This window comes from Lolium rigidum, chromosome 3 (genome assembly GCF_022539505.1).
Source record: "Lolium rigidum isolate FL_2022 chromosome 3, APGP_CSIRO_Lrig_0.1, whole genome shotgun sequence".
Classification (NCBI taxonomy): domain Eukaryota; kingdom Viridiplantae; phylum Streptophyta; class Magnoliopsida; order Poales; family Poaceae; genus Lolium; species Lolium rigidum.
In genome coordinates, this window is record NC_061510.1 from 76,608,061 (window position 1) to 76,613,706 (window position 5,646).

At 48.2% G+C, this 5,646-nt stretch overlaps 1 pseudogene; it reads left to right on the plus strand.

Moving 5' to 3' along the window:
* Nucleotides 1–253: 253 nt before the first annotated feature.
* On the plus strand, nucleotides 254–4,698 carry LOC124701826 (annotated as a pseudogene).
* The last annotated feature ends 948 nt before the right edge of the window (nucleotides 4,699–5,646 follow it).

A 5,646-nucleotide genomic window follows, 5' to 3' on the forward strand; every position in this document is an offset into this window, starting at 1 on the left:
TGGAGATGCTCTAATGGCTGCACAGCGTGTGAACGCCCATGACCAAGCCGCGCTCGTCAAGTCAAGTTGAGATAATTAGTGGGTGGCGTGAGAGAAGGTGCACAAGCTACCGTCTGTGACGACACCGATAATTCAAATAATTAGTGCGTGGCGGGAGAAAACATCCCAGTTCAGCTAGCCTCGCTCCCCGGCGAGAGGGAGACCAGTTCGACAACATTATCAGCCGGGGCCACAAGGAGAGGGAGGAGCCGCCATGGCCGAGCTCGCGGCAGGCGCCGTGAGCTCGCTGCTGGTCGTCATCCGCAGCGAGGCGCTGCTGCTGCGTGGGGTCCGGGACGACGTGCAGTTCATCAAGGAGGAGATGGAGAGCATGAAGAGCTTCCTGGCGCACCTGGCAAGGTGGGCACCCCCCGGCGGCGAGCACGATGAGCAGGTGCGCACCTGGATGAACCAGGTGCGTCTGCTCGCCCAGGACTGCAACAACTGCATCGACCTCTACCTCTACAGGGGGAACCCTGACATCCACCGCGCGAGAGGAGGACTCAGAGGCTACCTCTGGTGGGCGACTTGGTTCCTGCACAAGTTGGTCGCGCAGCACCGCGCAGCCGAGCAGCTGCGCCTGCTCAAGGAGCGGGCGCGCGACGTCGGCGAGCGGCGGTTGAGGTATGGCGTGGAGGTCCCCGACAAGTCAGGGAAGGGGCAGTCGACTCCAACAGCATCGTCGTCGTCGTCTCGGGCTGCTGCTGCAGGTGGATATGCTGCCGGGGACGACGATGAAGAAGACGGCGACGATCAACTCGTGGGGGAGATGGCAGTCGGCGGTCATTCTGCTCGAGGAGCCTTCACAGAGCCTCGCACCCTGGACGACTACGTCAGGGCAAAGCTAAAGGAGTGGGCAGATGGAGTTCCTGTTAACGCCGGCGAATCTTTGTCCATGGTCGCGATCGCACCAGACACGTATCAGGACCTCCTCGATCTTGTACAAGAACTTTGGATTGAACGGGAGGACATCGACTTCGGCTACCATCGCACTGTCATGGTTGATATCCGAGCAGTGCACCCCGATTTTGAACCACTACGGCCCAAGGAGGTTCTCTTCTACATACTGCGCGAGCTCAAGCATGCCAAATCTAACCCCCAGGAGCAAGGCACACAAGGCCAAGTTGATCTTGACCCTTGGGAAGTTCGGTTTAGAAGATGGCAAATTTACGGTGAAAAGAAGAGGGCTATTGCTCGTCTTCTAATCAAGGAGAATATCAAAGAGATGAAGATTAACGAAAAGCTTGACAAAATCAAAAGTGATATCCAAGGTCGACTAGAGAAGGGCGACGGACTACCCAAGGGGAACAAGCTGCAGGGTGGTTTTGACCAGTTGGACCTAGACGTAGTACTTCAGCTGCTGCTCCAGTCAGCGTCTCAACAAGATCAAAAAGGGAAGAACAAAGACATGTACAGATTACCAGCGTGGGACAACAACAACAGCATCGTCAAGAAGCTTAAGGAGCATATGGAAGCAGAGAAAAAAGAGAAGCTTGAAGAGGAAGCAGCCAAGCATATGCAGGTGGTGGAAGAAGGAGAAGCCGTGACCAAGCATATGGAGGAGGAAGGAGGAGGAGGAAAAGTAGCATGCAAACACATGGAGGAGGGGGGAGGAGAAGTAAGCATACATAGGGAGGAAGAGGAAGAAGAAGGCGGGGGAGGAGGGCGAGAAGGAGAAACAACCAAGCATATGGAGGATGGTGAAGGAGAAGTAGCGGAGGAAGAGGAAGAGGAAAAGGAGGAGGGTGAGGAAGATGAAGATAAAAATGATGATGATGATGATGATGATGAGGAGGAGAATGATGATGATGATGATGATGATGATGAGGAGGAGGAGGAGGAGGAGGAGGAGGAGGAGGAGAGTCAGCAGACGACATGGATTCAGCTCGATGAGGCACAATATGCGCACATCATGCAGAAGTTGTTCCCCAAGAGCAGCAGTAGCAAGCGCCCCTGCAGGCTGAAGACGGATCCTTGGACAAGCAAGCTACAAGGACCACAACTGCTACATTGGGTGAGGATCAAATCAAAAAACTGATTCACAATGCGAAGGAAGACATCTTACGAGAGCTGCAGCAAGGCAAATATGACAAGAGTGAAGGGACAGCTGAAATTGGTGTTCCAGATCAAAACCTAGAAAGCTTTTCTGAAAAAATCGGTCAGATGATGGACAAAATGAAGCACGAGTTCAAAGAGCAGCTCAAGATCAAAGGTCTCGTGGACAGGATAAAAAAGAACTTGAATTATCTTAGGTCCCGGCGTAAATATGAATGTCCCCTAATTATTCTCAAAGTTGATGAGCTGATGGATGTTTCCGCATGGGAGGATACCAGAAATGCTTTGAGCCTGTTAAACTGCAGCGCTGATTTAATGATGGTCACCGCCACAAAGGACATCCAGCCAGCTAGAGAATATTGCTACCCACAGAGGGAACCTATAGACTATTCTCTTGCTGGCCTCTACCATGATACAGTGCTCAAGCTTACTGGCCAACTGAAGAATGGAGACAGCTATAACCCCCAAATTTTTCATGATATCTTGTACAAGTGTGAGCCACATGAATTCTGCATGAAGATCTTCACTCATGCTATGTATGCTAACCCCAAGAGGAGCGAGGAGGAGTTACTCAAGCTGAACAGCACCTTGCAGGCTTTGCCAACAACATCATTCAACAACATCGCTAAGGTGATGTTCAAGTTCTCTTACAATGATTTGCCTAAAGAGTACAAGTCCTGCTTGCTGTACCTAGCTATCTTCCCTTCCGGACACAAGATCAGGCGGTCAACCTTGATTGGACGGTGGGTTGCAGAAGGTCTGACATCCAAGGAAGATTGGCCGAGTTCTGTCCGTCAGGCCAACCGATGTTTTGACGCACTTGTTAGCCGGTGCCTTGTTTATCCTGCTGATATTGGTGCCACAGGAATTGTAAAGAGTTGCGTCATAGGAGATCCAGTTCATGGATTCATTACCACCATCGCAAGAAAACAACACATTGTGGAGACACGCCTGTCGCATCACTTGGCTCGCCATTTCTCCATTTTCAACGATCTCCAACTCCGAAGCTCTGATAGAATTGATAAATTCTTCCAGGGGCTCTCTAACTCGTCTCAACTATCCCTGCTCAAGGTGCTAGATCTAGAAGGTTGTCGGTGTTTTCTTGGGAAGAAGAACCAGCGGTACCTGAAGGACATCTGCAACAAGATGTTACTTCTCAAGTATCTGAGCCTGAGGAGAACAGATATCACCCAGCTACCCAGTGAAATCAACAACCTCCGTGAGCTAGAGGTATTGGATATCCGACAAACTGAGATACCTCCACATGCAACAGCAAATATCCTGCTCTTGAAGCTGAAGCGTCTGCTTGCTGGTCACATCGATCTGAATCCAAGCAATTTTGGCTCTAGTGGCCGGATTCCTCATAGGATCGACAAAATGGTAAACATGGAGGTGCTATCCAATGTCAAGGCCCAGCAGAGTCATGATTTAAAAGATATTGGAAAGCTATGGCAGCTGAGGAAGCTAGGTGTGGTTATCGATGATAAGGATAGTCATCTCAAGAATTTTCTTCAGACGATCAGTGACCTACATGAGTGCCTCCGTTCTCTCTCAATCACTACTACTCCCGTAGCCACACCACATGAGGGTACTCCTTCCAGTGCAGAGTTACCAGATGATATTGGCTCTCTCTTAAAAAACTGCCCCAAGATTCTTGAGAGTCTAAGCATCAGGGGAACCACACAGAAGGGGCGTCTTCTTCCATTGTACATAAAAGGTGATAAAATCAAACTTGCCAAGGTAACTCTATGTCACACTGTGCTGAGTCAAGATGATCTGAAAATCCTTGGCAAGCTGCCCAGGTTACGGTGCGTCAAGATCCAACACATTGTATGCACCGGGCACATTCTGAACTTCAAGAACGGTGAATTCAAATCCCTCAAGTACCTTCTTGTTGAGGGCTCGAACTTGACTAATATCACTTTTGAGAATGGAGCAGCCAGTGAGCTCGAGAAGATGGTTTTATCTATCACCAGCATATGTTCTATTTCTGGAGTTGACTGTCTTCCTAAATTGAAAGAGCTAGTGTTGAACAACAGCTACTGCGGCAGTTTGTTGTCATCATTTGACAATGCCACACAATTAGCCAAGCTGACTCTTTGTGGTACATTGCTGGAGCAAGATGCGCTACAACTGCTCGCCAATAAAAGAAATATACGCTCTCTGGTGCTCCTGGACAAGGCTGTTGGTGGAACACAGAATGATATTACATTAGAAAAAGATGAGTTTTTATGGCTCAACCTTCTTGAAGTTCACTGCTCGGCCATTACCAAGATGGTCTTCACCTGTGGATCTGCTCCTAGGCTCGAGAAGATTGTCTGGTCATCTTCCACATCTCTCTCTGGCATCGACGAACTTCCCAGGTTGAAGGAGCTCGAGTTCACAGGTGACCAAGTCCCTGATGACATGACAAAGGACATTGAAAAACATAAAAACAAGCCTAGTCTTAAACGCAATGGACCAGAAACTCAAGACTAAGAAAAAGGAGATGAAGAAGAGGATGACAACGGTGCTGCAACATTCTCTTTCTGCTGGAAGAAACAGGTTTGACTCCGGAAGGGCCTTTTCATTGATCCCATGGTGTGGTTTGCGTGTGCTAGTGTGGTTTGCGTGTGCTAGTGTGGATTGCAATCTGTTCTGCTTGTCTGTTGATCTCTTTCTGCTGCGTGTTTATACAACTGAAGTATCCCGTTTACTTGCTCTACATGCGTGGCCTAGTGGCTCCGGTTGAGCATAAATGGTTGTATCTATGCTTGGACTTTATATTTGTGTGGCTTTCCTCTGTAACGAACATCGTAAAAATTCGTGTACAGTTTCATGTAATAAGTGTGATGTTTGTGCACACATTTGGCTTCTTATTAATGTACAGTACAATATCAGTATGCTTTGATTTTGTTGAGCAACAGTATGCTTCGATTGGGTTCTGCAACTCAAAGATGAACTAGTGTGTGTCAAGATATAGTTACCTGTAATGTAGGCATCTGTTGCTTCAAACCAGCTGAGTAGCTCTTGCAGTATTGCCTGACTGTGTGCTTGAAGCAGAACTTTATGCAGATTAAGCATGAGTGATCCACAATCTGGCTGCATCTCCTGATTGCCAAACAAGCATTAGCACCCTAGGAAGAATCAAAGTTGTTTTCAACTGTATGTTGGCGTGCATTTGATAGCTCGCGTAGTTTCTCCCACTGTTGGGCTGATGGAGAAGCCAGTATCTTCAGAACTTTAATCAAGTTCGTCATTGGAGCACCTGCATTGCTTCGATCGATGCTGAGAAGGTGCTACAAGTTCCTCTGCTCATGTAGATATGATCTGTCCATATAAAACTCAGTCAAACAATATTTCACTCCTTGGATCAAAATCAGACGGTGGAACTAAACAATGGGAATACGTATCTGTTGTAGGCATCCATCCATTTACTGCAATTCATTCAGAAAAAGAACTTGTATAAGAGCATGTCTAACAGGCCCCGTATATTTTCGCCCCTTAAAACGCGAGTAGAGGGCCCTGTATTCACTTTTCGCCGATCGAAAACTCGGACGAGCTAGCAGAACC